The following is a 12,368-nucleotide window of genomic DNA, read 5'->3' on the forward strand; positions in this document are numbered from 1 at the left end:
ATCAGCATCATAAAATAACAGAATACTACTTTAAACGAGTAACTTGGCAAAGGCGAAGCGCAACTTGTTTTTGTTGCTCAAGTTCGCCGTACATTTTGTGTTTTCGATTGCGCGCTGTAAAATTGAGACGAATTTTTTTATTTACAAAGTTTAGTGAATGCGATTAGCAAGCGTTTGTTTTTTTAGACATACGCAGTGTTATAATTGCTTGTCATTACAAAATATGCGCGTGTGAAAATTTGAGTTGAAAGCAAGAAAAATCGTATACTTCAAACAAAGACTGGCAAGCGACGGCAAAAGGAACATAAAACTGGAATTTGTAAGCAAATTTTATGCAGCTTCAACACTACTGACTTCAACACTTGGCAGTAAAAATCAGCAGTTTTTTTTGGTAAGTTTTCTTTAAACATTTTTTTTGCATTTCGAATTTCTTTACAAAATAGGCACTTAGAAGTTATTCCACCACACTAAGCGCCAAGTGTGCATAGGTATGTATGTACATACTAAGTTCGGCAACCCACCACATACAGTAGCCAGTAGCTCTTATTGGTTGCGCTCATCACTTCCGATTGGCACATCCTTTGCAGTGCGTAACGGTCGACCAATGGTAGCCGTCGCCGCAGCCGCCGCCGTTAGTGCAGAGTGGCTGCTTGCTACTGTTTGGTGCAGGTGTTTCAGGTGATTACATCCATACATACATACCTATACGCTACACATGATCGTGTAGCAGCCGATCGTATGTAGCTGACCGCAATCACTTACTCCACGTAAACTATAAAAAAATAAAATGCTACTACTAACCACAGCCGCACAGTGGGCACGTACTTAGGTAATAAATACCAACGTATGTCTACAACGGTTTTTCTTCTTCGACTTTGTCGAAATAATGTTGTTAATGGCGTCAGTCAAAAGCAACGTCAACGCTAAAGTCGCTACCGTATCCAGCGAATCGTTAGGTTGCACGGTGTGTCGGTTTTGTTAAAAAGTGTATAGTTTTTTTTTGTGATTGAAAATGTGACTTTGAATGTACATTAGGGAGCCTCACCAAAAAAAAAATGTTGCGGGTTTTCCACTGGAATTATAAAATCTATTATATTCGGAAATATATTAAGACTTGCGTGATGATGAGCGATTAATTTGATGCCGTTGATAACATTTTTAAAATTTTGTATGCAAACTTTTTAAGATACATCTCTTCTATCATCTGAGGCAGTATTTTATGAAAATCATTTTAAAATCTAATTTTATTAATAAAAAAAATAGATTTTTGGCGGTATATTTAAATCGGTACAACTCACATGAATTTTAATATCTTAGTGAAACACTCTTAAAATATGTATAATAAGTTTTATAGTTCCGGGTAAAGACAGTAAAGATGTTTATTGTACGGACTATCTGTGCCCGCCGCACCCTTATGTTCTAAAAAAAAAAGCAAAAAAAAGTCCGATAGAGACTGAACTTTTATTTGAAATCGCACTTCTTTCTATTTTGATCTATTTGAAATAGGTAGATATCTGCTACATTATATTTTTTTGCGAATATTTGGTAGATTTTGCTATAATTTAACAAGTACACATTTTCCCAAATCTACAAACAGAGTTTGTGTATATCTTAAGTCTTAGTCAAAAAACTCGCCGGACAAAAAAATTACATCCAAGAAATTTTCAAATTTTAAACACATTTTTAGAGGTCGCTGCTATGGTTTGCAGAAATTTAGATTTGTTTGAAAAATCTCAAATCTTCGACAAAATATTGACTTGATATCTGATAAATTTTCCATGTTATTCAAAGTTATTCATATAAGTTCATAAAATCGCTGAGTTATAGCTGGTCAAAGTAAAATTTCTATCGATTTTTTGCGATTTAAAAAAATTAAATTTTTTCATACCCTGGTAGCGAATCCCAAAATGATTTTTTAAAATTTTGATATTTTCGTGTATGTCTTCATTTTGTACGTAGAACAAAATGAAGAGGTGCAGTATGTTATTTATATTTGTAGGGACCACCCTAATACCTATCCAATGTAATTTAATTGTCATTCAAAATTGAGCAGAATTTATTTTTAACAAATTCAAATGGACTTCTCCGATTTTTTAACAAAAAAAAAAAACAATTAAAAAACGTAGCATCCAGCTCAAAAAAGTATTTGATTATTCTTTGGCATGACATAATTGGAACCAAGTAAAAAAAAACTTTAGTAAAGTGTAGCACAAAATGTTTCGAGAGGGTTCAATTCTCATGTTAAACTTTAATATTACCGTTAACTTCTTTATGATGCAATAATCGGATCTAAACCAAATTAAGATGGGACCACTTCTGAGGTACCACCTTTCCTTTAAAAAGGTATTATCGAAATCAGTTATGCGGTAACATATGTACATAAAAAAATATTTCGACGAATAGATAACCTCCTCCTTTTTGAAGTCGGTTAAAAATAATGAAAAAATTATGATTTTGGTGTAAAGACGAAATCGCATTTTAAAATTTACATGCAATTAAGGTAACTAACAAATTTGTATTTTAACTCTTCAGTAAGTTCGTAACAAACTTTATGCAATATAAATTCCTTTGTAAGGCTCGATACACCTCAATTGTTACAATAACAAGTAATTTTTAAGCAAAAAACACAACCGACTTCAATTCTCTTATAAAAATTTAGAAGTACCGTTAATTCCTTCGCGATCCAATGATCGGATCTAAACCAAATTAGTATGGGACCACCTGGAAATCGGTTGACGTGGTCCAAAGTTATGCGGTAACATACATAAAAAATATATTCCGACGAATTGATAACCTCCTCTTTTTTTGAAGTCGGTTAAAAAGAGAAAAATTAATGAGGTAAATTAAATATATATATAAATTTTTAGTAGCTATATTTTAACATTTTTAATAAAATTTACGTTAAAAAAACCTTAGACATAAACTGAATTTAAGGCTTGGTCGAAATGAATTATGAAAGAACATTATCCAGACCTTATTTGAGAAAACATAATACGAAATTTCATCGTTATTTGGTAATTTTAAATTTTTCCGTAATTTTTAACCAATAAAATGTAAACTTCATTTTGAATCTAAAACAACGTTTATGGTAGATATAATCGAAAAAGAATCACAAAATAGCGATTAAATTTTACCGAAAAAATGTAAATCCAAATTTTAAGCTTACTCTATGGAAAAATAAAAATCGTGAAATAGCAGTTACATTTTATCGAAAAAAATAAATTTTTATTAGCCAACTTTAAGCTAAAAACAAAATAATGAAAATAATGAAAAATTCTTATGAAAACAAAAAGATTTTCCCTATGCAATATATTTTTTTTTGGCGAAAAAAAATTAAAAAAGTTTTTTCTCGGATATTCGTGTAAAAAATGTTAAAAGGAGCTTGTTTTATAACATATAGATGAGAATATATGTATATTAATTTTTTCCGTTTGCCATACTGCTTCAGCTACACTCAGAGAAAAATTTTGTTCTATAACAAGTATCTACGACTGTGATTAAATTTAAAAATTTTCGTTCTAAATTTTCTTTAAATATGTACATATATTCTTTAGTTTTTAAAAATGTCAAAAATCATGAAAACAGAGCTTATGACGAAGACAAAAATTATTGAAATGAAAATTTCGTACTCCGTTCAAGAATTTTCGGAGTTACCTTACATTTGTGACTGAAATATTTGATTCGGGCTTGTTTTGAGATTAAAATGCATTTTATTTTCTGAGTGTAGAGTGTAGGTAACTTACAAATGTAGTGGACATTCAATATAACGAATATTATGTTGTTCGCATAGTAATATCGAAAAATTCGTTAAATCGAGTGAGTTTTGACATATAAAACCCACATATTTTCAATTAAATAACTAAATACACTCAGTTTAAAGAAATATATCTGTGTTCGTATGGAAAAGTAGCTTATGTCGAAACGCTGGCTTTAGTATAAATCGGCATTCGCAGCATACGATTGCGAATGACTCACTGGCGCTGAGCTGTTGAAGAACTTTTGGCAAATAAACGTGCAAGAAGTAGTTCCGATACTAGCAAGTCAATATTCTTATTAAGTCTCATCAAAAAATTCCTTGCCGTTTATAGAGTAAAGGGAATGCCGCATTATACTAAAGCCAGCCTTTCGACATAAGCTACTTTTCCATATGAACACAGATGTGTTGTCTTTAATTCAACGACAACAAAATTCGAACATTTTATGTACATATGTATTTATTTTTTACAGAAGAAGTCTTCAATGCGCCTCTGCTTTTTATAAGTTTCCTAGCTTTTCTCCACTGTGATTTTTTGCAAATCCCTTAATCCAAAAAGTAACTTAATGTTAAAACAAGCCATATATCTACATACGTATTTTCTGCAGTTAAACTACCGTTGACTTAACGAAACCTGTGCTTTTGCGAACAACGCAAAGTTTCAGCTAAAACCATAAATAGCGTTCGTTATATCGTATAATAAAAATCAATGAGATAATTTAGATGATTCATTAAACCGGAAAATTCGTTATTCCGAAAGTTCGTTATACTGGACTGCCAGCCCTACTTGTGATATATTCGAATTTATAGAAATTTTTAAAAATTCCGTTTAAACTCTTCCGCAGTGTTCCTCAGTCGTTGGGTGATTTATTTTTTAAGCGCTTCCCATTGTCACCCCAAAACACTGTAAACCCACGCGCACACATTAATGTTTGAAGTCGTTATACATACATACATACATATGTAGCTGCCACATGCATGTAAGCCAGTAGCAAGCTGTTGTAGGTACCTTCGGCTACCGGTCTTAAGCGCCTCCTTCCCAAAACGAACGAACGTAAACGCACGAAGTGGCCCCTTAAACGCAATACAACTGGACTTTGAGAAGTTCGGGCTTAGTTAGTCATCGGCGGCTCGGTATGCTAGCTACTTGATTGGTTGTTGGTTGGGCCGTCGTTGGACGCAGCTTCCGTTGGCGGCGCGCAGAGTTAGTCATTTGCGTTGATACATACATACATACATACAAAAGTATCTACATGCCTATGTTTGTCAGAGCATATCAGGTTGCTGGCGGCTCTAAGTTATGTCTATATATTTGTTACTCGCATGTATGTATCTATGTACTCCAAACAGCAAAAAAAAAACAAAAAAATGTAGCAACACCACAGCAAAGTTTCATCTAGAACACTCTGCGCCGGCTACTGGCTTCTGTGTGTGCAGCAGCCAAGTTGATTGGTTTGTCCAGCGCGCAGTCAAATTGCACTCGCAGTTACGCTCAAATAGATCGCTCAATTTGTTACGCTCACAACAAACACGCGCACGCACGCACGCACTTATACACACACGCATACACAGAACATTCACTCAATTCGGTAGTTGAACGCGCGCGCATACAAGGCAGTTAGTTGCGCATCAGAGCAGCGCAGCGCAGTGTAGCGCATCACAGTGAATTGTGTGACCTACTACGTACATACATAACGCATTTGCAAAGAAAGGCATCAACGCAGCGCAGTGTTTAATAGCCATTCATTCATACATATCTACATCTGTATATATGTATATATATTTATCTATATGTATGTATGTACATATATGTAGTGTAGCAAAGTCAGCAAGTGAGCAGCAGAAACTGAAACAGCAGCAGCGTTGGCCTGCAACGTCGGCACTTTCGCACCAAATTGTAAGTAGGTAGTTACGTACGTATCTCATTGAAACAGTCATCTTCGTGCCTTACCGACGTGCCTGCACCACAGACCGTAATCTGTAGCAGAGTAGTAAGCAACCGTTCATTTTCTTGTCTCGCAGTTAGTTGAATTGCATTGCCGTTGACGTACATAGCTACAATACTAGTAGTAGCAACAAACGTACATACCTACATAAATAAATCAATATTCGAACTCTGTGCCTACATAAATACCAAAGTGTTAACTAGTTTACAACTTAAAGTTGAATCAGTATTTTTTTTTTTCGTTACTAAAATAATTAAATATTACGTGCATATGTTTTAACGAGTGTTGTGTTGTCGTGACTTTTGTATTCAGCGCAAAAATTATTTAAAAAAAAAAAGCTTGGTGTTTGATTGAGCGACTTTAGACGGGGTAAGTGAATATGCGTACATAAACGAATATACATATATACTTTCATACTATGCAACAGCCGCTTAATTATGTTCTTTTGCTCACCAACCTCCATACGAAGCACCATAACGCCACCACCGTTGTGCCGCCATAGCTATTTGTATTACATCGCCGCTCTTTTGCACATGCGCCACATCAAAGCATGCTACTGTTTCCGCGCGCATCTTTCGGCTGCAATGGGTGGTTCGGCAAATGTACACCCATTCACGACGATACGACTTCTGTGTTACGCCACCATTGATTTTTGTTTTCTCATATATTTTTTTTTGTGTTCTTTCTGTGTGTGACGCTTTTATGTTCTGATTCTTCTGCAAACTCCATTTATGTCAAGTTCCGCTGTCTGCGGTTAAACTTCGTTCAGTTCGTGCTGTTCCGTTCTGGCTGTGTAAACAGTAGCCAGTTATGTGGCCATGTTGTTGCCCCGTTCGCCGTTGTTGTTCTAACTATGTTACGCGTAGTCGCGCTCTTTCGACAACCATCGTTTTTTTAGTGCGCTGCGCCTTGTTATGGTTATATGTTTGAATGGAGGTTTTTTTTTTGCTGTACGATGTTGTTGCTCATGTTGAAGCTACCAGTTTTACGCACTGCTATTGGTGGCTCCATTAAGTTTGTTGTTTTTTTTTCTTTGTGGAGTTCTTAGCCATTTGTGGGGTTATTTATATTCATATTCATATCTGTGTTCTCTAGCGCTTACTCATTCGCACACACATGCTTTTAGTGGGGAGATTTGTAGATGTGTGTGTGTTTGTGCTACTGGAATTCCGGGTAACGGTGAAATGGGATGTGTGGATAACAATGTGTTCTCGGCATTAGAATCTTTAGATGGCGGCCTTCTGTAAAACACGCACGTGTACACGAATATGTACAACGAATTGTAATTGTAAATAAGTAGATCATTTAAAGGTATTGATAGGTTAAATACAAATACATATCGTCGCCCGTATAAATAAATGTCGTATGTGAAAATTGGTTCCATTTGAGTTAATATTTGAGTTATACAAGATTAAACAAGATCTTCAAACGGGGTTATCCGTTTTTGGATATCTCTTTTAGTTTCCGATACAATCAGGCAGGCCGTGTCAATTTCAATCAAGTGCGCTTTAAATTCAAATTGGAAGGGGTTGAAATTCGCTCGGAAATGAATTGCAGAACTTGCCTGATTCAGTGAAATTTTTTCGTTAATTTAGTACACATTTTGTCGTATGTCATAAAAAATTACTGTAAAATTGATGCCAAATGTAACATACCATAAAATTCTACTAAGGCAGATCCCTTATAAACTCAAAAATAAATAAAAACAAAATAGTTTAAGAAATTCGGAAACCAGTAACATTCTCTGAGACTTTGGACAAAATCTACATTTAGTCGTGTTTTTTGAGAAATTTGATTTCAAACTTCAATCACGACTTCCAAAGAGTCGTCAAATGTAATATACGACATTAATTTATCCGGGCGAAGATGTGTATGTATGTACATTAGGCTGTATCACCAAAAAAAATTGGCGCTTTTCCACCGGGATTACAAATTATATTACATATATTTTAAGACGTCCAACAAAATATTTCGGAAAAATATTAAGATTTAAGCGAGCTGGACCGATTTGAAAATACCTCCAAAAATAGTTTCTTAAAGATGGCGCAAAATTGAAAATGATATTGTTTGTTTATTTACCTCCAATAATCTTTATTTGAAATAATTTAATTTTAATGTATTTTAATCTACGGCAAAAATTATCGTAGATCCACGTGGATTTACTGCAAATAGACACTCTTAGAAATTACCCTGGACCTAACGCAATTTTTTACCATGGATTTAAGGTAATTTTTAACAGTGGATCTACTGTAATTTTTTACCGTGGATCTACGGTAATTTTTTTATCATTGATCTACGGTAATTTTTAACCGTGGATCTACAGTAAATTTTACCGTGGATATTCGTTCGCTAGTGTATAGACACTTCCATAATTTTTATTTGAAATATATGTAGTTCGATCCATAACAGAAAACACCAAAATAAACTTTTCAAAGCTTACACTAAGTTCACAAAATTTAATCAAATTTCCAAAAATTCTCATAAACACGAGACGCGAGACACGCGAGACGAAAACAACTTTTCCATTGTTCAATAATAATTATGGAGCAATATTTAATTTTATTTCTTATACTATGTCTCCATTGAGAGATTTATCCATTAAGATTTAATAAATCCAGTTGCTAAATCACAACCGTCTCCATTACCACATCGAGATATGTTTGACGTTCACATTTTTAAATATTTGACGTTTGCTTATGTATGATTTTATAAATACAGTTGCGGACATTGATATACAGACAGATAAAAGGAAGGTACCAAGCGGAATTTCATTATATGAATTGTGAATATTATTGGCTTCTTATTCGTGGTAAATATGTATGTATAATATATAGTTTGGAAAGCGTAAAGAATGGTTCCATATTCCGAATCATTTTCCCGAATTTAAGAAAAATTATCAAAACGGTGGAAAACATTTGCGGAAAGAAAAATTTTTGTAGAACTCTCTTATTCATAGGAGGGAACCGAAAATCCAATCGTGGGCCTTTGGCATATCATGAATACGAACTGAGTTCTAGAGGATGTTCTGTGCAATGTCATCGAAGCAGAACCATTACCCAAATTTATAAATTTTTTGTCGCAGCGCGTAAATGTTTAATAGAAAGCGGAGAAGACTCTGCATGATATTACTATAAAACATTTCTTCTAAATTTTTAGTTTTTAAAATAATATTTTCTTAATTTATTACAACCAAAGTTATATAAATATGTATTACTAATTTTCCTCCCAAACTAACAAAAATATAAAAATCCCTAAAAATACGAAAATTCATGTTTTCATGTTTCAATGTCCTCAACTGTATATTGAAAACACAAATGTCATTTGACTTATGGCATGTGAATTTGTGGTTGCCACATCAAACAAATTGTACTTATTGATCAATATTATTGAAGATTTGACGAAGATTTAACTTAAATCTACTGCTTTTCGAGATTTAATTTTATATGGTAAATCTCAAAAGATTTAACGTCAAATCTCGTCAGAGGGCTAAATCTTCATTAAATCTCACAATGGAGACATAGTATTATAATCGTTATGGTCTCTGGTTAAGGGCTTATTTAAACTCGATAACATCCTCGAGTTTCTTTCTTCTCACTTTGTCAGCTAAAAAATCACGTATTCGTCCTTGTGAATCCAAAAAATTTAAATTTTTTAAATTCTAAAGAAATTTCCTATTGCATTTGGTACCCATATTTTTATTCTACATTGCATTGAAATTTTTAATAATTTTTGAAGTTAATCATATCTCTGAAATTACAAAGTCCTTCAAAATAAATCCTGCGGTCAGAGAGAAAAAATAAAAACGCCACTTTAAATAAAAAAGTAGGTTTCAAACCCATTTATTATTATTTATTTCATGGTAGGAGAGTTTCTCAAACAATATAGAAGCAATTTTTTCGAATCAAGTTGTTGAAAAGTAATGAATATCTAAATCCCAGGACTAATCCGGGTGACAACGCCATCCCGAAAATCCCGGGACCAGAAAAAGCTGAAAAATTAACATCCCTAGTAGGTACGGAGATGTGGCTGCTAATGCTGTGCAGGGACACACATAGGCCACGAAATAAAGGCCCGTTGTAATACCACGACTAAGAATTTTCACTCCCCCTTGCTAAACCATTTTGAATCCTTGACGAAACTCGTCAGACATCTAGGGTTTAAATCTGCCAATTTATCAAGTTCATTAAAGAAAGGAGACCCCAGAAAGCGCAATGTGCTTCTCGATAATGCCGGGAATTTACAGAGAAGGTGAGGACTGTCTCCTCCTCCTCATAGTTCTTGCAATTTTCCATCATCTATGGTAAGGGACTCCGAGCCGTTCTGCATGTCTACCTAAAAGTGACCCGTTAGAGCAGTGACCCGTTAGAGCACCGATTGTATGACTCTTTAGAGAGTATAAGCTACGAGACCTTTCTCGATCCCACCTAGGCCAAGTTTGCCTAGAAATTCGACAGGTCGTAGTTTGCATCCATCTCTCGCTGGCGCGAGCATAGATAAATTCACTTAAAAGCAGCTTGCAAGTGGCGAAGGGCATACCAATGCGTTCTTTGCCCGGAAGAATCTGTTTGGTCGTATCCCCATCGCAAGTTCGTCCGCCATTCAGTTACCCTCAATGTTTCTATGACCGGGAACCCAAACGAGGTTTAGACTGTTCTGCTCTTGCAGAGATCGGCGGCAGTCCTGCGCAATTTTTGATTTAATTGTGACGGAGCTCATTGCTTTAATTGCTGCCTGGCTGTCACTAAAGATGAACACCTCTTTACCTTTCAAATCAATACGAAGTTTGTTTACAGCCTCCATTATAGCCTAGACCTCAGCCTGGAAGACAGTCCGGTAGTCGAAATGAACGGCTCAGGGCAGGACTTCGGGAAAAGAACCCCCATCCTAATCCGCCGCGCATATTTGAACCGTCTGTGAAAATTGCTATACTACGACGCTAAAGTTAGTTGCAATTTTTTGACATAATTTACAATGGAATGTCTAAAAAGCTGTCACTAACTTTAGCGTCGTTTTTATCAGTTATTTTTTAACACAATTTCGTTTAAGCGCGATGTATTTGCTTCAAAGCATTCCTAAGTTTTAAAACTCTTTCTTAAACTTTCATCTAGTCTCAGTTACAATAGAACGACTTCATTGAAGCTGTTTTCTTATATGGAGAATTCGGAGGATGGTGAAGTAATTTGTAATGTAGTTCACTTAGTTGGCCTTTTTGCTCTTCCACCAGCATTTCCATTGAAGCACACTTGCTTTACCAATGGCCGCTTTATCATAGAAAAGAAATTGTTTATGGTTCTTCTCCAAATAGTCGACAGATTTAATTCCACGTATCTCCCAAAACACGGTCGCCATAACCTTGCGGGTCTATGAGTTCTTTCTCTCTCTCTCTCGCTTCTACGCTGTTTTTTTTTTTGCACCTGGCGTCAATTGATGAATTCATATTTCAACAACGATGCTTCATAACAATCCATTGACAGCTGGTATTGGAGCAAGAGAAATTTGTTCCTCAACTATGTTTAAATATATCTTTTAACTAAAAAGTGATTGCGGTCGATGTAGCAAAAATCAAAATTTTATTTTATTCGAAATTTCTTCCAGAAAATCCATTTTTAATAATTTGTCTTATCTAAAATCAAATCAAAATCGCATTAAAACCACATAATCGCTTTCGCTTACTTGCTGAGTAAATTACCGCGTAAATATCTTTAGATCTGAAGATCTTGTAAGCATCGCTTATAATTACGGCTCAGCACCAACAAGCAAAAATCTTGAAAATCTTATTGTCACGGACACAAAAACGGATAAAAGGAAACCTAAAGATGTCAAAGCAAGCTACAAATATCCTTTGATCATTCCTTCAGCGGTCCAAGTGTGTCATATCACAGTGAATGGAAAAATTAGAAGCAACGTCGCATGAAATTCTACAAAGATACTGATCTAGCAATGCAACTGAGTGTGAATTTGTACGTGTTTGACTATCTGCACAATTTAACACGTTTCTTTTGCACTTCCAATAATAACACATTGCCTTTTCAATTTCGCCTACTTCATTGTTAGCCACTTTTACCAATTTTGAACGCCGCATTGTGCGCTAAGGATTTGTATTGGTTACACACCATTATTTTCGATTTAATCCTGCAGCAATTCTAATTGTTAACCGCATAAATACCTTACCATGAGCACATGATCATACACATAGCCAATTGCGTTGCTTTCTTTTTGGCCTGTGTGCGTTTTTTTCACTGGAATTTTGGGCCATTAGTACAATTAGATTCGATTCAGATTCAGATCGTAACGAAGCGGCGGACCGATGTACATACATATGTACTCGTACTGATGTAGGGCGATATGCGTGTGTCGGCGCTTTGCTTTTTCTCGCTCGCTTCGCTTATTGTATGGAATTTTTTTTATTTTACATTTAAGTAATGGCACCTTGCCACCGCTGTCCGCCTTCATTTCATTCAATGCAACAATTGTCCGTCAACGTAGGCTGCATTTGTGGTTGCGTTGCTAGCGCGAGTGACACAAACAAGCGATGATGTACGGAGAGTATAGCCACACAGTCATTGTCGTACCGCCTCAATTTTTATCGGCTGCAGGGTGTTAAAGTGTAACTTTTCTCGATTCTTGGAAAAAGTAAACAAACTCAACGCATTAGTAGAGTTAATCCA

At 35.2% G+C, this 12,368-nt stretch overlaps 1 protein-coding gene across 2 annotated transcripts in view; it reads left to right on the plus strand.

The window, feature by feature from the left end:
- Nucleotides 1-14: 14 nt before the first annotated feature.
- LOC118740524 (protein drumstick) overlaps nt 15-12,368 on the plus strand; it is a 48,590-nt gene continuing 36,236 nt past the window's right edge. The window contains exon 1 of one of the 2 annotated variants that reach the window (XM_036472089.1): nt 15-391. The gene's annotated coding sequence lies outside the window, so the exon portion shown is untranslated. Of the gene's footprint in view, nt 392-5,669; nt 6,070-12,368 lie in introns of those variants that run through there. The other variant, XM_036472088.1, reaches the window with a different exon arrangement.

This window comes from Rhagoletis pomonella, unplaced genomic scaffold (assembly GCF_013731165.1).
Source record: "Rhagoletis pomonella isolate Grant_MI unplaced genomic scaffold, Rhpom_1.0 Rhpom_scaffold_00006, whole genome shotgun sequence".
Lineage (NCBI taxonomy): Eukaryota > Metazoa > Arthropoda > Insecta > Diptera > Tephritidae > Rhagoletis > Rhagoletis pomonella.